General features: G+C 36.9%; 1 pseudogene; it reads left to right on the top strand.

The window, feature by feature from the left end:
* Window positions 1-3381: 3381 nt before the first annotated feature.
* The window catches only part of LOC149198459 (2-carboxy-1,4-naphthoquinone phytyltransferase, chloroplastic-like), a 33667-nt pseudogene continuing 12322 nt past the window's right edge, over window positions 3382-24726 (top strand).

Here is a 24726-nt window from a genome sequence, read left to right as displayed (position 1 = left end):
TTTCTCAAAATTGATAGGGGTACGCAGGTCATATGTTCACACAGGTGCGGGTACGCTCTGTGCGCAAAGCCGCAGTGCCTACGAGTACGCACTGTGCCTAACTCAGAGGCTGCGTACTGCTGGCAAAGCTAAGAAAAATAAAAAACTAATTTGACCCTAAGCTAACCCACCCAAATACACAGTTAAACAGCCAAAAACCAGAAAACAAGCGAATTTTCTCAGATCAAAATATGAAATCAAAAAGAACTCAAACACATCCATGGTTTCCCCAGTATGGTCGCCATTTTGTCACACGGAAAGAGTCGACGGTGCGGACACAACCGACCTTCCTAGAAGCCTAAGACTTTCTAATGACAAACAAGACAAATAAGAGCAATCCTTCTCTAAATATGCATTACAATATGAGAAATCAAGTGTTTCGATCTTACCTGTAATCCAACGCTATTGTCGTAGTCCAGCTTCGTTGATTCGGATGATCTCCTCCTTCTCTTCGAAACCTGCATTCACCAACAGTCAAACAATTAAATAGCATCTGATTATGACATAAAATAAAACATATTTAACATATAGACCAAGGAGTATATGAAACAACTCATAAATAACAAATTGTTGAGAAGAATGGACTAATTTGTATTAAAGGTAACAAAAGGAACCATTACAACCTGAGCCTTGGTGTTGTGCAAGCTCCTCCCAGGGTCCACAAGAGTCCTCCTTTACTCTGATCAGCTCACCCACCTCCCAATGGAAACAAGCAAAGATGGTAATCTCTCCTCACAAGCTCTCACAAGGAAGTCCTAATTCCAGCAGCATCTACCCTTAGGAATGTTCAGCTTTCAACCTCCCTCCCTCTGGCCCAATGCCTGTATTTATAGTGCTCTAGAGGAAGTTAATTAGCTCCACCATGGATGGGATAAGCCCCTCTTTCAATGGGATAGGCTCCCCTCTTCATGGGATAAGTTCCTCTTTCTTTGGGTACATGAACCATCTGGAGGCGCTTCATACACGTCAAACAAGCTTCTAGAATGCTCTAGAAATGACCACAAGTAACTTTTTTAAGATGAAACTCGCGCCTTTTGACCTTTACAGGGGTACGCACCCACCCCTTTACATACAGAGCGTACAAGTACGCAGGTATTGTGAACTTGGGTTGCGTACACGCAGGTAAGGCTAAGAGAAATTGCATACCAGAGATAATTGACTTTAAATGACTTTTCTCTTCTTTTTTGGAGTTTGACATGAAGAGCAGAGGCATAAGACTTGCCAAGGAGGATAGTATGACAGTGGATGGAGCCATACTAACTGAAAATAGTCATGGTGACATTTTTTAGTGTAACAATAGGTTTAGCAGTAGAGAAAAAGAATAGTTCAGGATTTGTTCATTGAACACCCTAAACTCAATCTATGCTGTTATGAATGTTTTCTTCAGAATTAGTTATGAATGTGTAACTCTTAATTGTTCGCATTTACACTAAATCTTTCATAGTAAATACTGTTCAGGAATTCTGATCTGCTCCTGAGTGATATTTCCTTTCTCCATATCACCAGCTTAGTGAAGGATTCTTAGTTGCCTTCTCACTGACTGGAAATAGCCCATATTCCACAATTTGAAGATTGTTTCATGAGTACCCATATGGCCCTGCAGTTTCATCACTCTCACTCAACACCCCAAACAACACATAATCACAGACTCCATTGCCCAATGAACTGAAACTCCTGAAGAGTAAATTCTAGCTGATAGAAGACATCATTCAACCAAAACTTTAAACAAAATTCAGTGCATCATAGCTAGCCTAAAACATTACTAAAACAAAGCTAAATTCTAAAGAGAGAGCCCTCTTTGATTGCAGGTAGGCTAGAACCTGTGATCCAAAGATTGGTCTGTGGTTACCTCGGCTGTATTCCCTTAGGAGTCAAAGGGAACAACCTGAGTGATAACAGGAAGAAACCAACAATTTAAAAGAGATGATCAGCTACATGAGAGTGAATTTGAGGAAGGCATTAGATTGCAGAAGTATAGCAACTGGCAGCATAATGAAGAACAAGAGATTAGTTTGGAAGTACAAATAAAGACAAGTGAAGGCTGAAGATAAAGATGGTGAATGAAGAAAAGAGTCAAGTGGAAGCTATTGCAACAAAGGTGGAATGGCAAACTGAAGAACGAGTTTAGGGAACTTGAAAAAATTCATATTGATTTGTTAGAGAAGAGGAGACTCAAAGGAATGGAGTGAGGATCTGCTGAAATCCAAAAGATCTATGATGGAAGATTGGTGCTTGAAGCATCAAAAGAGGACAAAAGGCATTTTATTTTTAAAACTGATAATTGTTGTATGTTTGCAGGTCATGTAAACTTGGGGAAAAACAGGCAGTTGTTGGAAACTGTCAAACCAACAAGTGGAAAGATGACTACCCATAGTCATATGAAGAATAAACAGAAAATTTACAGTCAAGTGAAGGAAGATGTCCAATTAGATGACATCCAAAAGATAAGTCAGAAGGAGGATGGAAAAGGAATTATTGAGATCAAAGAAGTGTTTGGAAAGAAAGAGATCTGTCCATACGAATATGGAACAAAGAGTTTTCTCGGGAAAACTAATGAAGCTAATACAAAGCAAATGGAGAATCTTATGGTGTGTTCAGGAAGTGGGAGTCAACCAGAAGGAATGATGATGAAATTATTTGAGGAGACCCTAGTATCTCATAGTTTTGAAACTAATATTTTGTGTGTAAATGTAGGATACACTAAAGTAAGGCAACTGTTTAAGGTTGTCATGAGGGAAAGGAAAAGAAAATATATGATTTTTTAGAAGTTAGAAGAAGGAAATTCACATAATCTTGTGATGCAAAGGAAAGAGCAGTTGTTAAACATAGCTGTAGTGAATTATGCAAATATTAAACAACTATTGAGGACTGAAGCCAAAGGAGAACAACTATTAAAGGTTGATATAGAAGATTTTGTAGATATTAAATAGTTATTGAAGATTTTTGACCTTGAAGAAAGCCAGAGTAAAGAAGGACTAAAGACAGATGTTGCAGATAATGGAGTTAGTAAAGATCGTGCAAAGCTCTTGGAAAAAAGTCCAAATGAGATGGCAGATTTGTGGCATGAGTCAAGTCTTTTGGAGAAGAGGCAAGAAAACCAAAGAATAAGTGATCAAACTATACAACCAGAACTAAATGAAAATGAAGAAGTTTTCATGGAAGACAAATATGGGAACGAAGATGTCAGAAATGTTGGCATAATGAGGAAATAGGGTAAAGCATTTTTGTTTGATGAATTGATTGATTCTGGTGAATATTGTATGCAGGAACAAGGCAATGTGAAGTCAATTTGAAACAAGGATTTGATTCTGAAGATCAGATAGAAGTAAGGATGAGATCAAAATGTCTCAAAAAGATGGAATGATGTTGAATCTACAGTATGGAACTGTTGAACTAGAGATGAGTTCAAGAGATAATAGTAACAAGATTACTATTGTACTACAAGGAGTTATTGATGAAGAAGAGGCTGAAAATGACATTTCAAAAGCAGACAAATATGATGCCATAATCCTTAAGGGTGCAGAAATTAAGTTATAAGAAGAAGAGGTATTCCAAGCACCGAAACAAGCAGGAAGAATTCTTAGTTTTCAAGAAATTTGTGGAATTATAGGTATACTGGAAGTTGAAGTAAAATGTGGTGAAGTCATGAATGAGAACCCAAAAGAAAGAACTGAAATTATTGTAGGGGATCAATGGAGAAGGCATTGGCACAGGGATTATGATGTTCTTATGCAAGAACACATCCAGTTGCAGGAGAATAGTATTCATCAGCTGAGAAGTGAAGTGGACAAAGAAATTGATGAATTGTGGGAACTCACACAACAACATTCCAATAAACTAAATAGAGGACAAAAGAAGGAAGGAAGATTGGTTGGAAAGAATGATACAGGTGAAGGTAATGGTAGACTGCAAATTAAAGTGTGGAAGCCTAACATAAATTGTGATGATGAGCAAAAAGCAGTAAGATATATGAAAAAGATAGCAGCAGACAATGAGAGCATAGCTAATGAGGTAATACAACATAAATTATGGAGACCTGAAGAACGAAAACAAACAACAACAATAACCAAGGACAAACTATCAAACAAAGTATGGGATCCAGGAGGACACAGATCAGAAGCACATGATCAGGAGATCATGATTATTTTTAACCTTGGGAGTCTGATGCAAGAGCATCTAGGCCTAGCCAGAAATGTGATGGTGTGGTCACATGTTGTGGCCAATGAGAGTTTGGAGGAAGAATTGGTTATTTAATTTGTATTAATTTCAAACTATGTAAGTAGTTATATTGTTGCAAATACTAAGGAAGTTAGAGAATAAGTGGCAAGTGATCCTCCCTGTATGGAGATCAACCCAATTAGCTATATTGATGAGTTAGGGTAGGATAATATTTCTAAGAATATAGTGAATTCCTTCATTTGTGGAAGTAGATGGTTAGATAGAACATATATGTATTTTCCTTCTTTTCTGAAATAGAAGGAGGGCACAGAGAGATAGGATACACGATGGAATTGTAAGCCTATGGGCAGATGAGGAACAGAGACCACTAATTGAAGAATCAGGCCAAAGAGGAAAGATTCAGGAGAGCAGAACAGTGTGTGGATTGTAATTGAAACAAAGGTATTTTAATTTGTATAATCGGCCAAGGCGAGACTCTGTAATCGTTTTATGTTGAATGAATGATATTGTGTGTGAGTGATCAATTATCGAGCCTGCAGAAACCCTCCTTGTGCTTTTGTTTCCTTTGTAATTAGGTAGAGTGATTATTCCTTTGTTTTGTTATGTTTAACGCCTAACTCGTGTGATTAATAATAGTCGAGGCTTTATTTTAAATATCATTGTTGATGCCAGGTCGGCGAAGCCTATTTACTTAGTTTTGGTCCCGCAAGCAAAAAACCAAGTTTACACTAAGAATGAGCCCAAAACATAGTCGGATTTGGAATCAGGACTTGAACCATTTATAGACGACGCTCTATACTTTATCGAGTCCGTTAGACCAATATCGGATCAGCACTTTAAAGTAGAAGGGATCTAGACAGTGGGCATCGTGACTTGTGATTGACCGACTCAATCGTGGCCGTTGGATTGTGATCAACCGTGACCGTTTGTTCGCGAAGGTAGTTTCAAAATAATACATGGTATTTTGGGTGGCAGAAGGACTATAAGAGGCATTGAGTGGTGGTCACCCGATCCAATTCACCCTTCGACACGTAGTAGTGAGGGTGGATAGGGAAACTGCTTAATCGGGCGGTTAAACCCCAGGTTAATTGTCCGCCCGAAATAGTTTTAAACAGTTGGATTGGAAATGAGAATGGACGGTGGAGATCAACCGATCAGGGATCGGTGATCGGAGTGCACAATAGGAAGGTGATGGACCGAGAGTGGACCCGCCGATATATATTAACACGGATGTAAAATATTTGAGATTCGGGTATATGTGTGGAGCGAAGTTTCCCGTGTATTTCCGCGTTTCTATGTATTGCGATAAAAAGTGTTGATCATGGTTTAGGCTTAAGCGATATAAAACACTTCCGATAGTGTAATGGTTCCAATAGTTCAAGTGGTTCCGTTTTTTAAGAAAAACATCGATATGACGCTCCCGATATATATATGTTGCATGAACCTTTGAAGGTTTATCAGGGTGAAATAATCTCGATAAGGAGTTAGGGTGTGGCAGCCATATGGTTGCAACACCTTCTAATAGAGAGGTGTGCAATTCCAGAAGAATCTTTTGTTTGAGTTGGGAATTCTTACAGAGGTATAAGCAATCTTTGTACCATAATGAATCATTTTCCAACTAAATGTGTTAGATGTACTGGGATCTTGCCACAACTTTTGAATGAGTGCCCACACTTCTTTGTCATTCTTCCATTCATCCCTTGCGTCGTTTATCCAATCTGGTTAGATAATAGAAATGGCACAAAGCAATGCTTCCACATCCTCCTCCTTTCTTGAGAGTGCATATGCAACAACAATTTTCCTCCCTTTTTTGTAGATGATTTCAAAGTCATAACCCAAAATCTTAGTAACCCATTTTTGTTGCTCTTCTGAAGATGATCTTTGTTCTAAAAAGTATTTAAGACTATCATGATCTATTTTTACCTTGAAGTGTCTTCCCATTAGGTAAGGTCACAATTTATTAAGTGCATGTAGTATTGCAAACATGTTCTTCTCATAAATAGCTTTGTGTAAATACCTTCCTTTGATTGGACGAATTTCAAAAGCAACAGGTCTTCCTTCTTGCATTAAAAAAGCACCAATTCAATTTCCCGAGGCATCACATTCCACAATAAATGTTTTTGTGAAGTATGGCGTAGCTAATACCAGTGCTTGGCACATTGCCTCTTTAAGATGTTCAAATGCTTTTGTTTCTTCTGGAGTCCAAGAAAATGCATCTTTATTCAATAATGTTGTTAGGGGTACTGATATTCTCCCATAATTCTTAACAAACTTGAGATAATACCCTTTCAACCCGAGAAAAACTCACATATGCTTTATGAATGTGGGGATTTTCCATTCCTTAATGGCATTAATTTTGCTAGGGTCTACCTTAACACCTTCATGAGATACAATATGACCCAGATATTCCACCTCCTGTACTCCAAAGAAACATTTGGAGGTTTTTGCATATAATTGTTTTTCCTCCAATAGTTTGAGAACCCTATCAACATGTTGAACATGATCCTTCCAAGACTTTCTGTAGATTAGTATATCATCAAAAAATACTAACACAAATTTTCTAAAGAAGGGTTTAAAATGGAATTTATCAAACCTTGAAATTTAGAAGGTGCATTGGTAAGGCCAAAAGGCATGACTAAAAATTCATAATGACCCTCATGAGTTCTAAATGTTGTTTTCAGAATGTCTTCAATCTTCATTCTAATTTGATGATATCCTGAATGAAGGTCCCACTTGGTGAAGTAAATTGCTCCACATAATTCATCCAATAATTCATCAATGACATGAATGGGAACTTTATCTTTAATAGCAAGCTTGTTGAGCTCCCAATAATCCACACACATGTGCCATGATCCATCCTTCTTGTGAACCAATACTACTGGAGCAGAGAAAGAACTTTGACTAGGCTAAATTATACCAACCTCTAGCATTTCTGCAACCATAAGTTCAATTTCACTCTTTTGGGCATAGGGATATCTGTAAGGCCTGATGTTTGGAGGAACACTTCCTGGAATTAAATGAATAGCATGGTCATGATCATGAATGGGCCTTTGGGAGTCTAAAATACCTTGGAATGATTGTCCAATACCTTTTGGAGATCTGGAGAAATAGATTATTTCGACATGGGTACCTCTAATGAACATAATTATGCAATTACTCCCCATTGTCCTTTCTTTAGAAGCGTTGTCATGCTGTTAGAGCTGATCATCTTTCTCAATTTCCCTGTGATACCCCTTAATTCAACTTCCTTTCCTTCCCAAAAAAATTTCAAAAATTTTTCTTGAAAATTAAAAGTTATTGTACTCAAAGATTGTATCCATTAGACTCCTAGTACAACGTCAACACCACCCATTGGAATGGAAAAAATTGGACTATTCAATACATATTCTCCAATGGATAGCTTGATATTATGGCACAATCAAGAGCAATTTATGGTTCCTCCATTTGCAGCCATCATTTGACACTATGGTGCTAGATATAGGAAGCAATTCAATTCCTTGGCTATCTTACAATGAATAAAATTATGGGTACTACCCAAATCAATCAAAACTATTACCTTTTTCCTTTTTATATGACCTTCTATCTTTAGAGTTTGAGGAGTGGTAATCCCTGCCAATGCATTACAAGATATTTCCAGATTCATTTCTTCTTTCTCGAGGGTTGGTTCTTGTTGTATATCCTCTTCTTTTGATGTTTCTTGTTCATTTTCTTCCTCTTCTTCACAATCTATGTAAAATAATTTCTTCTTAGCACACTTGTGACCTTTAGTGTATTTTCTACCACAACTATAACAAAGCCCTTTTTCTCTTTTTTCTTCCAATTGTTGTGGCGTCAACCTTGTAGGTTGTGGAAGGATAGGGGTAGCAACACTTCCATCTTTATAGTTGTGAGTGGTAGGCTTCCTTGTGGCCATAATTTTGCTTTAAATTTTTCTTGCCAACCTGAATGCCTTCTCCAATGAATCAAGTTCTCGAAGGAAAACCTCACGTTGGATTTTATCCTTTAAAGTTCATATGAACACATCAGTCATATGATCCTCTGGAATATCATTTACCCTTATATTCAATTTTTGGAAATCCTCAATGTGCTCCACCACTGAACCCTTTTGTTTGAGATTCATCAATTGACTAAAGAAGGTGTTGCTCTTTGTATCCTCATAATGTGCTATCATTTCCTCAGTAAAAATTGAACAAGTGACAATTTTTTAACGAGAGAAAAGCCATCGATACCATACAAACTAATTGGGTTCCAAATATAAAGTTGCAATGTGTACCTTTGTGTGTTTTGCACATTATGGAGATCAAAATATTGATCCACCTGTAGTATCCGTGTTACATGTCTTTGTCACCAAACTTACTCATATCGATATTTGGAATATGGTGGATCTTCAATCCAACATTAGAGTCTATGAAATCATGATTAACGTTTCTTTTGTTCTCATCGTGAGTTTCCTCTACTACCTTTTCGCCATTTGGAAGCATTTCTTGTAGCAACTTTGACAAACCTCCCTTCAAACCTTCCATGTCTTTCTTCAAATCTTCAATGTTGTCTTTTGCTTCATTGATGTCATTCTTCAAACCATCCATATTAGCTTCGATGTCATTCCTTAAACCATCGATCTTAGCTTCTGTTACTTTTTGTGAGAGTGAAATTTGTTGCACTTGGTCTCGTAATTTTGATATATCATGTTGCATTTCTTCCTCTTCTTCAGGACTCATAGTAGATATTTCGGGTTTCTTACTAAGTGTTTCCATTTTCTTTCTTTAGGGCATCAATTAATGATAATTATGCTTCACTATTCCCTTTAAATCACTTCAAACTATTTTCTCAAACAAAAACTTATGCAAATTAAAAAAAAAAAAAAAAAAACTACACACATTTTTTTTTGCTTTGTAGGATCTTCATATTGAATCTGATGTATTTCTGTAATTTCAGATCTCCAACGTCTGAAATTGCGTCCTATGGTAGCTCTCTGAGTCTTCTTTCCAACCCCATAATTCTGATCACGATTAGATTCTCCAAGAAAGAGTTATTCTCAATCTCTCACGATGACCTGATTATAGGATGATTCAGTAGAGCGAACTTGTACGAAGTACCACGTGTCCCTGTTTTGAACTTCAACCCTAAAAATGATACCCAACAAATGACAGTCTATCCTCTTTCTATATCTTTTTACGAAATTCAAATTTGATGCTCAGAGAGAAACTTATGACGATTTTACCAAGGTCCCCTGTTTGAGATGGAATTCAGGAGCCTGCAAAAACCCTAACTTCCTTGGCTCGTATCTCCAAACATGTAGCAAGAAAAGGTTTGAAATTTGGACACGAAGTGCATCAATATTATTTCTCAAATGGGTGTTTTTTTTAGCTTTTGAATCTTCATAGAAAAAACTTTATAGCGAAAATTTCACGATGACCTAAAACAGTGAAACCCTAGAATCCAAAGCTCTGATACAAATGTTATGCGACCAACTCACAACTATCTCACAATATAGAAGAAAAGATAGATCAACGACTTCAAAATTAACCTCTTTGAGAGGGAAACCTACTTTACATTACAAAAATGAATAATTCTTGGATCATACAAATGACAAAACCTCATTTCTATATATAGGAGTCTAAGGGGCCACAATATAATCAAAGCCGACATAACAATAATAATGTAAGGACACAACAATAATAATAGTGGGCTTCTATGGGGCATAATAATAACAATATGGGTACAACAATAACAATAAGGGCTATAATTAAAATAATAATGGGGGAATACACTAGTATTATAGGGACCTAACAAATTCATGGTAATGTTAAATTCTTAAAGTAAAAGTGTCATTCTCCTTAATTTTTCATTTCCATCCTTTTACTTAAATTTTTAACATCACCATGAAATGACTCATGATGTTTGAGAGTGGCTCCAACCTCAATGGATTTCATACAAAGAAAATAGAATTTTAGATTTCACTCAAAATCCAGCAGACTTAACAATTTTTCAGGATTTCAGGATTGCGGGGATTGCAACATTTCCATTGGATTTTGTCATGTGCAAGGGTAAGGAACTAGTATTTAATAAAGAGCACCAATCAATCTATGTACTTTGATGTTAGTGTCATTTGTTGTCGAACTCGTCTATCATGACTCTACTAAAAATGTACCCGTCACTCAAACAAAATCTTGACTTGACATGATACATTTTTTCTATCTTATTTTAATTCTTAGAGGGTTATATTGATGATGAAGATCCAAATATAGGAAATTGTTTTTATGGGATGTATGTATTTGTTGTAGTATGATTTGTTTTGGATTGTAGAGGCCATCTAGAGCCTATTTGTTGATGTATTTTCGATTCAGGGATGGATTGCACTCAATGCTATTTTGGTAATGTGCTCCCTTACATGCTATATAAATGAGAACTTTTGCTTATTTATGGATAAATAGTTTGGATTCATATGAATGCGCAAATATATATATATATATATATATATATATATATATATATATATGTTTTTCATTATAATTTTTATATTTTGTGTATTTTTGGTCAACTGGTTTTTTGGTCCATTTTTTTACCAGTTCTAGTTTGGTTTCCACCAATTCCTAGTCCACAAGGTTTTTCAATTCAATCACCAGTTTGGTTATGATAACAACGGGTCAACCTTCGACTGTTTAGAAGGTGGAGGGATAGATCGGTTGGGAAATTCCATTCCGACCTCCCCTTCTCATGAATTGAAAAGGTAGCATATATAAGAAAGAAGTGTCAGGGAAAAAGAGTGCCCTCTCAACCATACCAGAGATGCAGTAGGGCGGCCATAAAACTACTAGCCCAATCTAAATATTTGGTTTTGTTGACTACTCTGTGTCAACTACCCTATAGCAATACACATTTTTCAAAGGAATTTCATCATGCTCGAGCAGTCAGATATCCATAATTCATCATCATCATTCGTCAGATCATGAAAATTGTAACTCCAAATTCTGTAGCCCTGTGGGTCATTGTAAAAATGATTCTAGTATGTTTATAAAGCCATGTAAAACACCTAGGTAAGCTTAAGAATTTTTGCTAACGAGTTTCATCATAGGGAGTTTTTTAACCTCGTTAATTATTTTGTACATGAAATAATTAATAGAATTTTTCTCCCAGATATACCCCGAAATCTAGGGTGGGATTCGATGGTGATGTCTTAAGTAAGTCCTAGTGTATCAAGTCTATGCATTTTCACCATACTAGATCATGTCTTGAGCCTTACAGAATTTGGTTGAGTCTAAGTGTCTAGTTTTAATTATTAAATTTCCAGTTGGTTAGGAAATTTAATAATTTGGATATAAATTGTAAAATCAAAAGTTTGTAAAAGTTGAAGGGGGAAGAGTACTCATAATTATAACCTCCACACCTCAACTTAGTGTCTAGACACCTTTTGAGGGTTGAAATTATGTCTATTCCATCAAATTATTTTTACTTTTGGTTTTTTGGCAAAAAAGGGCAAAAAAAATAGCCAAAAAATTAAAATTGAGTGTAAAATTCTCTCCAAGTGGAAAAACTAATTTTTGGAGAAGGTGGTCATTCCCAAGGAAGAATTAAATTGACAAAGCCAATTCCAATGCATAAAAACCACAATAAATTCTATGGGGCCAGAAAAGAATTATTTTTTCAAGAAAATTAATTTTTTTTTTGGGTCCAATTAATTAAATAAAATTCGTGGGTCCTAAAGAAGTCCAATTTTCAAGGTCTTCCATCAAAGAAAAAATCAAGTTTTTAACAAATACTGAACTTATAGACCTAGGTGGTTAAGTCAAAAGTAATTTTTTTAGGGGAAAATGTCAAAATAATATGTTTTGGACTTGGAAAAAAAGGAATTATTATGGAATTCGAATTTATTCATGAAGATCAAAGTATGAGATTTAATTTTGGCATGGATCAAGCAGCAACTAGCCATTTTTATCCATGATCAAGTTAAAATTGTGCAACTTCTTGGACCTAGCCATTTTCCACTTGGAGTGGGATCTAGATCTCTCTATTTTTCTATAAATTGAGCCTGAGGCTCCTCGTTGTAATTGCCTGATCTTTGGACAATGTATTGGCTCTGAAAGCTCTGTAAATTTATTTTTCTACTTGTGCAATAAAAGCAAAGACTTTGGGAGTTATATTGTGGTGTTGTTCTTAGAGTATTATGGTAATGTGTTCTGAATTGTGCTTATAATTTCTACTATGCTTTTCAATACTTGTTAAATTATTTAGCCATTCAGATTTATAGTTACTTGTTTGCATCTATATTTGGGTTAGAAACACTATTGAATAGTTAGATCTAGTTAATTCTTGTTTGAACCACTAGAGTTTCTTTTCACTGTGTGGCTCACCCCTTCTAAATCTAACAAAATCCTTCAATGTTTTGTACAAATAATTTTTTTTTGTGAGCACATATTGAGGATTGGGGAAATCATTGTTTGAATCAACCAAGAAATCGAGTTGAGCGTTTTGGGATTTCTTGTTTTAACCACATGTTTACTTAGCACATAATGACTGAAAACCTGTGCTAGATATCCTAAGGGCTTGATCATCAATGAAGTTTCTAAAGGGGAATTTCTTTCCCATGTATTTAAAAATATATGTATTAATTTTATTTTTTTAATTAAAATTTAATTGATGAATATGCTATTTAAAGAGCTTATCCCATTGTAAATAACATTTGTAAATATTTTTTTTGAAATATTTTATTTTGTAAAATGTTGTAAATATTTTGTTTTAAATATATTTTGAAATATTTGTAAATAACATTTGTAAATATTTTTTTTGAAATATTTTATTTTGTAAAATGTAGTAAATATTTTGTTTTAAATATATTTTGAAATATTTGTAAATGTTGTAAATATTAATGTTTGAAAACTTTTACTAACTTTATATCTGTAGCTAATCTTGTGATCCCCGCAGGTTTAGAGAAGGCGCAAGGTATCAACATGAAATATGATTTTAGGGAAGGCTTGGGCCTTTACCCAAGTCTCACAACCAGGGTTTGGCTCCTAGGATTTGGCTCCTAGAACATTACGAGCAAATTTTTTTAAGATTGTGTAATGAAATATTTGGTGGCTAGGATTTGAGTGAATAAATTAAAGTTTTGATGCCGTCTTGCTTAGGACGAGAGGGACTTTCTCCATTTCAAAATCCATATTGTTTGCAACAAAGAATAATAATTTTAATCTGAAAATTTCTTTTAAAATTTTTATTGGGATTTTGGCTGTAAAGTTACTTGCAGGTCGCATTGAAAATTTTAGTGGAAATCCGTGGGCTGGAGGGTCTTTATTTTATTGAAGTGAGAGGGTTTTTTGGAATAATTTTTCCTTTTAAATCGAGTTACTGCAACAGAAATTTATCATAAAAAAATGTATAGTTTTTATTTTGAAATTTTGGGTCTTTCCAATTGATCAAAGAAGGATTTAAACAAACAAAAAAAATTGACATATAAAATTTTTCTAAGGGTTTTGAAGGTAGCTGCAGGCTCTTTTGTGCTTATTTTTTCATTTGATTTTCGAAAAAACCATTATCAATTTTTACAGACAATTTTGATCCGTCTTAAAGGGTTTCTCCCTCTAATTTTTTTTGACAACAAAGACTCTTGGAGAGCTGTTGGCGTTGAACGACTTTCTTTCATTATTTAGCAAGGGATTTAATTGAATTTTTGTGACACAAAGCTTATTTGCAATTTTAAAGGAGTCGCAGGGTTTAGGTCTCCTTTTCAACCTAGTTGCAACTTTTGGAAGGCCTCTTTAGCCCAGCCACAAAAGATATCCACTTATTTCAGACTAACACTGGTATTTTTTGCAGAGATTATCCAATTTTTGCAGGTGGTTCTTCCTTTTCAAAATTTTGAAGAAGCCACATTATCTTTTGAACCCTTTTTCTCAAGGCCGAAAGCCCCTAGAGGGCCTCCCTTCCATTTGGTGCGAAAAAGAAATTTGGCACTGGTAGCTAAATCTTTTGTGAAGGCATTTGAGCCTTGAAGCATAACAAAATCACCATAACAATTTTATATTGAGTTTTAAATTGAAATTGTGATCTGTTTTTGGGCTAACTGTAAAGGCCATGAACACTATTTGATGAATGGTCTGCATCTATTTTTGTAGCATTTGTATCATCTTTAGTTATTGATGTAATTTGATTTTGAAGGATATGAAACTTCAGATTTGTCGCGTCAAATAGTGCAAAATTGACTGTCAAATTTCTTAATTCTAAGAAGGTGATAATCTGGGGCTTAAGGAATCTTTTAGATTCCCCCTAGATTCCTCAAAGATTCCCTCCTCCGAGTCCTCTGAAAATCGGATGCTCAAATCAGGAAACTCACTGCGCCATCGGGTTCGTGTCACTGAGAGGTGTAAGATTGACATAAAGTTTGTCCAATTTGGACACTACAAAAATTTCACCCTTCCGGAAATTTTGCTCAATCATGGTTCCACCAACGATAAATTAGTTAAAAAATTATCGCCTCGAATTCCGTGTGCACTCCTGGTTCCTCAATGCCTACCTGGGCACACTAGTGAAATCAAGGTTTATATAACTTTCCAGCAAAGGTATCAATGAGGACCCTTGTGGGTCGTTGGTATGGTTGGTGGATTGTGTGGAGGTAGGTTGAGTTCAAACCCCACCCACTCCAAAATAGCACAACATTTTTGTTAACCATTTTTTCTTTTGAATGGCACGGATTTGTTGGCGCATCAAATGGGTGTTGTTTTTTTTTTGTTTGGTGGTTGCGCATTTATGGGGGGTTTGTTGTTTAATCCATGGGGCCACCCGGTGGGGGCTGACCCACGTGGGTCGGGCGGGTTTGATCGTCGCCGACCCCGCTATGACTACCTCATATTACGTATGGTGGATGGGGGTGTGGGCCAGGTCCACCGAAGGTGGCCCGCCCACCCCACACATAATATAGTATAGTGTTATATGGCTGCTCTAGTGGTGGGGGAGGGTTCGGCGGGGTAATGGTCACCTACCCAAAATAACATAAAATTTTGGTTATGGTTGGTTGGGGGTCGGTGGGGGTCATGGCCCATCGACCCAAAATTATTTAAAATTTTGTTTTGGGTCCCAATGGGGGTGGCGGGGGTCATGGCTTGCCACCCATTTTAATATATATTTTTTTTTGAATTTTTAAAATAGAGGTGTTTTTCAAATCTTTAGAAAATAAGGGATATTGGGCAAATTAAGGAGGCTACAATTTTGACCACTTTCGAGAGCTAGGTTTCATGCCTCAGGGTCGGTCAAATTGTAGGACACTTAAATCTGGCCCACAACCCAACTTTGACCAAAACTTTGACTAGCTCGTTCTCCCTCATATGAGCTTAGATTGACGAACCGTTCACACCATTGCCATTAGGACAACGAGATTTATGCTCTGGTCCTAGTTTGAAATCATTCTGATCACTTTGATTTTCGAGCTTCCATAAGCCCTCTTTGTCCTGTGTGTGTCTCTGGAGCCACTTGGATCGAGTAGTGAATTGAGGGGGATCTGATTTGAATTGAGGGAGATTTGATTTATTATCTTGACATATTGTCAAACTATAATCATATGTTGATCAACATTGTCACTTGAGGAGAAAGTTGTAATTAAGTTTTCTTATCATTGTAAAACTCCTTAGTTGGAAAAGAGTCCTTCCTTCTTGTCTTCACGGGCCTCCTTCACCTATAACCTCACAATAATAGAAGTTATTTCTCTTCTCAGGGAAATTGGAAACTTATTCCAGGGCATCCTCGTCCCCTTATTTAAAAGGGAGAAATCACTAACTTACTAACTTCCTCTAACTTATATCTAGCTGCTAACCATTTCATTGCATCCTAATTGCACTTCATATTAATTTGCATTTCTTTGCTACTTTATCAAATTGCAATTAAGATACTTTACTATCTTCTTTCATTTGCAAACTAAACATTTTAAGTAGTAATTTCTCAAAATCATTGTTAGCAATCTCATTTGCTATCTAATAATTGTAAGTTTCTCTATATTTCTCTACTTGTTTAACTGCATAATAAGTAAAGAAAATATTGAAGAACATTGTTAATCTAAGGCACTGGATACATCGCTCTAATTGTATCTTTAATTTCTTCATTAAATCACATTTGATTTTCTTCGTTGGTCTTTATTGCAAGATAATTACCTTGTGCTTTAAGTGTTATTGCATATATCTTGGTTTTAAGCATTCTTGATATTGAAGCATATTTTCCTAATTGAAGCAATTACATTTCTTAATTTGCATTTTAGATCTAGTTTGCATTCTAAAATTTACCTCCAAGCCTAGGCTTGGTTGAAATAAAGTTAGGACCACCTTTATTTTTTAGCTTGCGAAGGATAGACCCTCTTTAGTGGTTAACATGGCGACTTTGCAATCATCAGAGCCACAGTCTCGATATCGTCAAAGGCATCAGGTGGTTAGAAATCAAGGGGAGGGATCATTAATCAAGCCATAACTTGGTTCCCCTTGGTTTCTCTCCACAACTTACTCTAGAAACTACCCTCAAAACAACTAGGAGGAATGGATCATCTAGATTAGGCATCTTAATTAAAATCAACCAAGATTTTGCACTCCACCTAGTTTAGTTTTCCATTTCATCCCTCTAATTTTCCATCCCTTGTGGCATAAATATCATTGTGAGTTTTATATTTTCCTTAAAATATTGTATCATTTTCCTTGTACTTATCTTTGATTGTCATTCTTATCTTAAGTATTTTCTTGAAAGTACAAGTTATTTTGTTGTTCAAGTTATTTTTTATCTACTCTTATTTGATATTGTGTCATTTCTTACACTTCTTGCAGCATTGTTGTTATTGTGACTTAAGCATATATTTACTTGCAAGTCTCTAAATTTACATTGAGCATTATCAAAAGGAAATGATCTACCTTTTATATATCTTAAATATGCCTTGTTTATTAATTATATTTATCTGAAAACTTATTTCTCATAAACATGTTAACATGCTATAATAAAAAATCAAATTACACTAATAACGATTGTCTTGTTATAAATATCCTAGGACTTGTTGTGCCTAAGGTGTACATTTCAAGTGACAACATGTTCAACTTGATTCGGGAGGACTTCGGTGGAGAGCCAGTGTAGGTGTGAAGCTCACAAAGAGCATTTGACTTGTATTGGACCACTAAGTTGCCTTCGATTTTTACCTGGGATTATTGGTTTGGACACAAAGAGATTGACTTAGAAACATCATGTGCTTGTGGAGACTATAAAACCATTGGTGCTTGTTGCAACTATGAAACCATCAATGCTTGTATCATTTTGTGAAACCACCAATACAATGAATCATTGGTGCTTGTTGTGGCTGTGAAACAACCGATATTGGCTAGACCATTGTTAAACCACCTACAAGTGATACCCATCTCTTAGTCTAATTAGTGTTGCCACCGTGAAATTAATTCCCAAAACTCTATACCTAGAGTGAGGGTGGTTAGTTATGTGACATAATAACCACCCGCAAGTGATACCCATCTCTAAGTCCAATCATTGTTGCCACTGTGAAATTAATTCCTCAAACTCTATACCTCACAGGGGTGGTTAGTTATGGGATAAAATAACATAACTGGCCTATGGTTGGGAGGATAGCTTAAATCTCTTCTCTAATCACGTGTTGAAAATGACTTAACCAGATAAGTAACATGGTCTGAGCACTGTATATGAATGTTGGGTTCTCATGTATATATCTATGTGTGAAATATGTTGGAACACTTAAATTTTGTCTCTTTATGCTTAATGGATTGCAGGCAGAGGTGCCTGTAGCATATGGTTGTATATGATTTTGGTTATTCGAATTCTACATATGTTGATGAATGTTTGACAGAGTACAAATTATACCTTCCATGTCCATGTATATTGTTAGGACTATATATTGAATAGATGACGAATTAGAGAATTTTTGAGGTCTAAAATGGGCCTCCTAAGGAATATTTTAACATAATAGTGGCAATAATAGAATAAGATTATATTACATCATCAAATTTCAGAGGGAAAAAATAAAAATAGTAATTTTCAACTCGTATTTTCAGCGTATCTCCTCATGGTTTTACTTAAATTTCCAGCGGTAGCACTTTTTGGATGTGGAATTTAATTATTCATCTAAGGAGTACCCATGTTGCATACTTTTGATGGACCCTGATACACAAAAAATGAGAAATGCATGAAAAAACATGTTTGTCATGTATTTCTCATTTTTTTTGTAACAGGGACCATCAAAAGTATACAACATGAGTGCTCATTTGATGAGGAATTAAATTCTGCATCCAACAAGTGCTCCCACTCTAAATTTGAGTAAAAATGTACGGAGATACGTTGAAAATAAAGGTTGAAAAAGTAGTTTTTTTAATTTTTTAATCTTTTTACTTTTTCACTCCAAACATATTGAATCATCCCCCATGGTTGACATCATAATCTTGAATCTTATTAGTTCTTATAAAGTCTATTTTGGTTGTAATTTTTTTTTAGGCTCATTTTAGACCTCAAAATTTTCTAATGATCGTATTGTGCACATTTCATGTGTTTTGGATTAAAGATTTTGTGTTTTAATTATGACTAAAAAAACATTCTAGAAATGGTGTTTAATTCATGAACTGGTTATAAGACAATGAGAGGGTCTAAGAATATGTAAGTCGTTTTTCTTCCATATGTCATAATGCATGAACTGTCCAACAAGTCTCTATGTGTGTATATATATATATATACACACACTTGTATATTGTGAGATCCTCCTCCATCGCATTGTAGTGTATATTAGGTTTAATTAACTTGTAATACAAGTTTCATTGCTTGACTAAAATGTGAATGGTCTATGAAGTAACCATTGTAACTGGGCGACATCTCATGGACAACTCACATATATTTAACTTGTGAAACTTAGAGTGTTTCATTCATGGATTAAATTTAAATGGTTTGTGTAAATAATTACTGTAGTTGGGTGGTGTTTCATGAATAAATTATGCACATATACCTTATGAAAATAAGTTGGGTTGCACCCTCTTTTCTAGTATCCACATTACAACATGAGCAAAAGAACTTATATACACACGTGGCATCATAAACAATATATAATGTGAAAATTTTGTGGGGTTGTGCCCTCTTTTTTGATCTTATTGTTGTTAATTGGGCATTTATAATCGCCACATATTATGCACGACCAAGTTATTATGAATCACTCATCCATATATATACAAACATTTTCGTGAAAGTGGGATGAGGCCACACCTTTTTCTAGGCTCAAAATTTAAGCGCACTCTACAAAGTTTGATGTTTATGAATAGTTGGTATAACTTTATACTGTGTAAATATGTTGGAGCGAATATACAAGCACTTGTATCACCGTGTGTAAATGAATCATGTGTTGATGTTCATGGTCATTTTAATGAGTTTGATGTTCATGGTCATTTTAATGAGTTTGATGTTGAGTGTCGTAATAAATTCATGAGATCATATAATGTGTTGGCTTAAAGTTATATTGTTAAACAATGAGTTATCAATTGGGCATTATGTAAGTAACTTACACAAGATATTCATGAGATGATAAATAATGTTTTGGCTAAAATTTATATTGCTAAACAAGGAGTTATGAATTGGGCATATGTAAGTAACTTATATAAGATACTTCTCACTCTCTTGCCTCTATATTATGAAATTACACCATAGAATAAAATCATCTAATTATCTTTCTCTATTTTGAGAATCATTGCCTGCCACGTATTTGTGTAAAACTCTGACACACTATATGTTTTATGGAAGTAATGCTGCTTACGACTTTGAGACGGGTAGATAAGGATAAAAAGGAGTCAGTTGTCAAAATTTCTGGAATATTTTTATGCATTTACTAAATGATTTCTTTACATGGAAATTGCATATTGTTTTCATCTAGATCCTCATCTAACGTGTACAAGACATTACAATAAAGACTATACTTTGGGTTACATTTTCCAACCATTCAGGAGTCCTGTATATTGCATACATTTGCTTCTTTCCCTTGGTTCTTCAGGACTTTTATGGGAAGCTTTGCAAGCAGGGGAAATCTTGTGTATTGCATACATTTGTCTTCTTTCCTTTGGTTCTTCAGGGCTTTTATGGGATGCTTTGCAGGCAGGGGATTTCCAAGTTGTCGCTTTGTTATTTGGTGCAATTCCATGTAGGTCTATATACCAAATCCTTTATGGAAGAAGTTAGGGAGAAAAATATGAATGAAAACAAGAAGGCGATACATTGAGTGCCCGCCACGTCGATTATCCTATCATGGACTGGGAGGGACATTGTGCTTTGCAGCATTCGAATCCCTTGACATGAGTGCATTCTATTTTAGTTAGGCAAGTGAAAGGTAATTATATTCTAGATGTCTAATGTTGATATTCTTGTTTAATATCCCGTTACTTTATGGGTTAGATATGTCGAAACAGGAAATGATAAAGGATATATTGCATTGTTATAGATAAACTTGTCCCAGTGATGGAGTTGATGTTGTGTCAACTATTGAAAATAACAAGAAGAAATGTTAAAAATAACATCTAGAAATTCTAATTTAATTTGTCTTTGAATTAAATTGTAATTCTATTCTCATAGCAGCTTGTAGCAGTTAACTACTAAGTTAAGTTGACTTAATTGACTTAGGAAATTCGACTTCAAAGTCTATCTAGAGTCATGTAGAGTGATCCTTAAATTTTAGGGGCCTGGGTTGAGTTCTTTTGACTTGTAATTAGATAACTCAGTTTAACTAAGTTATAGTCAGTTAAACTAGTTCTAACTATTGGAGGAACTGGTAGAGGTCTAGTAGTGGAGTAGGGCACCAGTGCATCAACAATACCACACCAGTTAACTGATGATTCATCATAAATAACTCATGCATGTCATTTCAAAGGAAGGCCCAGTTGTGATTAAATTTTAGGGACAATGTACTATCAGTTGTATAATTTTTTGAATTTTACAGATAGTGCATGCAATCAGTTGAGGACCTATTCTTGGATTGCACAGTTATAAAGTGAGAATTTCCCTTTAAATACATGCTAATTCTCTTAGAAATTGTGCAAGGAAGTAGGGACTTGGAAGGCTAGTAAATTGTCTAAGTGTTGGCCAGAGTCAGCCTAAGAAGAAGAGAGTTAGATTGTACTATTGCAGGAATTATTCAGGGTTTAATAAGCATTGTATTTTCTTCTCAGATCTTCTAGTTAATGCAATATAGATAGTTATTTGTATTTTGTCAGGGCAAAGAGCGAGAGCTCTGCATCTAGGGTTTATGCAAACCACTGCAACGGCGCAGAGCGCATCTCCTCAGCCGCACCACAGTTGTCGCCTAACTGAGCACGACAATACGCCGCTGGATTAACAAGCGCGGAAATGGGAAACCCCCAGGGGGGGGGGGCTTCAAAGCCCTCCCCCACCTCTGATCGAGAGCCTTCAGCGCAAACCTGGTCTTTACCTTCAGGGTCGGAGCATGAGGAAGCGGATAATAGAGAACCCCCTCTGCAAGATAAGACAAACGCACTCCCCAGTCAGTCAGAAAGACGCAACGAGATACCAGAAAGGAAAACAGAGCACGCAGAAGCACCCAAGGTCACCTCGAAGACATGCAAACCCATAGCAGCTGAAAGGCCCAAGATAGAACTACCCAGTCATAGGATCAATGGGCGAATCCAGTATATGAAGGACCATGCACTCATTGGAAAATTTATTGGATTCTGGCCAACAGAAAAAGCATTGCATGGATGGATCTCGGCCAAATGGAAACCCAAGGGTCATGTCACTCTGCAGCTAGGACCAAAAGGGTTCTTCACGGTGATTTTTCTCTGCATTGAAGACAGGAATCGAATAATGGATGAAGGGCCCTATTTTTTCAACTCTGCAGGTCTGTATCTAAGGGAATGGGTCAACCCGGACAAGGAGGACCTCAGTTGGGCGCCAGTATGGATCAGGATGTACTCGCTACCAGAGGAATATTGGGATGAAGATTCGCTCAAAGATATTGGAAACAGGCTGGGGGAATATATAAAATCAGTAGAAGAAACGAAGATGCGCAGATATACATCCTATGCCCGCATTTGCGTCTTCATGCGCCTGGACAAGGCCCTGCCGGACTCGGTAAGTCTCTTCCACGATGATTATGAATGGATTCAACCCTTGGATTATGAACACGTACCCTTTCGCTGTCGCAAATGCCATGCTCATGGGCATCTTTTTCGGGATTGCCCGCTGAATGCCAAGCCTCAATCCCCTGATCCCTCTGACAAGCAGACCCAAGATGGCTTCACCAAAGTAACAAATCGCAAAAGATCGCACAAAAAACCCTCAAATGGGAAAAAACCCCAGCCAGAAGCCGCATCCTTTCCTTCTACCAGCAACAGCTTCGAGATTCTCGCCAATACCTCTGAAGATCAGCCCCTGAATTCGAAGCCTAGACCCCCGCCCATCTCCGCTTCCGCCAACCCTCCACCCTCTGGATCCTCTCCCACTCCTCGCCATCCCGAAGTTGACCATGGATCCCCTAGGGAGAATAGGAAGATCTCAGACGGGAAAGAAAAGGACATGGATGTGGATGGCATCCCCAACCAATCCATGAGCATAGCCACAGCTTCAGAAGACATGAACCAGCCACAACTGATGGACGAAGAACCGGAAAGCTTCGACTTGGGAGGACTTGACATTCTGGAGCTCGAATCAGCCTGCAAAAAGAAGGATTATGACAAGATTCCAGAGCATCAGCTCAGCACATTGGAAGTCATCATAGCCAGGGCATACCAGCAACAACAGTTAGGCATTCAACCGGGCAGTCATTGGGACGGCGGTCTCATCACAAAAGACTCCAAGAAGAGAGGGAGAAGAACTAATCTCCAACGAACAATCGCAATAGGGAAAATCCTGGTTGACTCAGGCAGGTATGCGAAGCTGACTAAGTACTACAAGCCCACCGCTAGTAGTGAATCATGAAGCTCACTTCATGGAATTTAAGGGGGCTCAATAGCCCAGGGAAACTAAGAATGATAAAGAACATGATAAAGCAGGAAAAGCCACAGATTTGCTTCCTTCAAGAAACAAAGTGTAACAGTAACACTCTGGGAAACATACTTTCCAGAGCTTGGCCAGGCAGTTGTTCAGTAGCAGTGGATGCTTCAGGGGCTTCAGGCGGGCTGGCTATTGCCTGGAACTTGCAAGCGATAATGCTCTCAGATTTTCATGCATCCCACCACATTATTCAGGCCACTTTTCACATAATAGGCACAAACGTCCATGGCCATCTTACCAACGTCTATTTCCCACAGGAGGCAGGTAATAAAATAGCTTTACTAAATACGATAGAAGCACTGAATCTCCACAGAGTCCATCCCCTTTGGATCATTGGAGGAGACTTCAACATGATCACTAAATTAGAGGAAAAGCAAGGGGGCCGAGCCAGGATGGAGCAGGAAAATGGACACTTCAAAGAGTTCATCCAAAACAATGCTTTAATCGATCTACAGTTCTGCAATGGTACGCATACATGGAGTAATCGCCGGACTGGAAGGCAACAAATCGCATCCAAACTGGATAGATTCCTCATGTCTAATAATGCGGTCCATTTAGGAGGTGATATAGCGGCAGCAATTCTCCCTTACGCAGGTTCTGACCACTGGCCCATATCCCTTCAGTGGCAAAGACCGGGCAATGCCAATAGGAGACCATTTCGCTTTGAAGCGTTCTGGCTCACCCATCCCGCATTCAAAGACTTCATCAGAAATACATGGAACAACTTCCAACCACCAGAGGGATCCAAAATGTTCCAGTTTCAACAGAAACTCAAATATCTCAAATCCCGTATCAAGCTTTGGAATCAAGAAACCTTTGGAAACATTTTTCAGGCGCAACAGGATTTAAACAGGGAAATGAAAGAGCTCCAGCAACAAATAATCACAGGGGGACACAATGAAGAAACTTTGGAATAGGAGCAACGCATTCACAATCAATTGGAGGAGAGGAGAAAGCAGGAGGAAATATTATGGAAGCAGAAATCCAGGATAAGATGGCTGAAGGAAGGAGAGAGAAACACTAAGTTCTTCCACAGAACCACTGTACAGCGGAGAATGCACAACACTATTCCTTTCATTCAGAAGCAGGATGGGGAAAGAGTAGAAGAGCATGATGAGATCGAGCAGGAATTCATAAGACACTTTCGGCAAGTTCATCAAGAGCCCCAAACAGATAGACGGCCTGCTATTGAAAAAATCACCCGAAATGTGCCGAAAATCATCACTGAAGAACACAACAAGCTCCTTCTGCGCCCTATTCTACCTCAGGAGGTGGACACTGCAATGCATCAGCTCAAGGAAGGAAAAGCCCCTGGCCCGGATGGCTTTACAACCACATTCTTCCACACCTTCTGGGAGCTGATAAAAGATGAAGTCTGGCAGGTGGTGGAGGAATCGCGCACTCTTCACTGGCTTCTGCCCTCTCTCAATTCTACCTTCATTGCGCTCATTCCAAAGGAAGAAAGCAACAATACTCCGGATAAATTTCGTCCAA

Source organism: Pinus tabuliformis, chromosome 2_1 (assembly GCF_031772625.1).
Source record: "Pinus tabuliformis cultivar Carrire ecotype Pingquan chromosome 2_1, CPIR1, whole genome shotgun sequence".
NCBI lineage: Eukaryota > Viridiplantae > Streptophyta > Pinopsida > Pinales > Pinaceae > Pinus > Pinus tabuliformis.
This window is presented reverse-complemented; position numbering and strand designations above follow the sequence as displayed.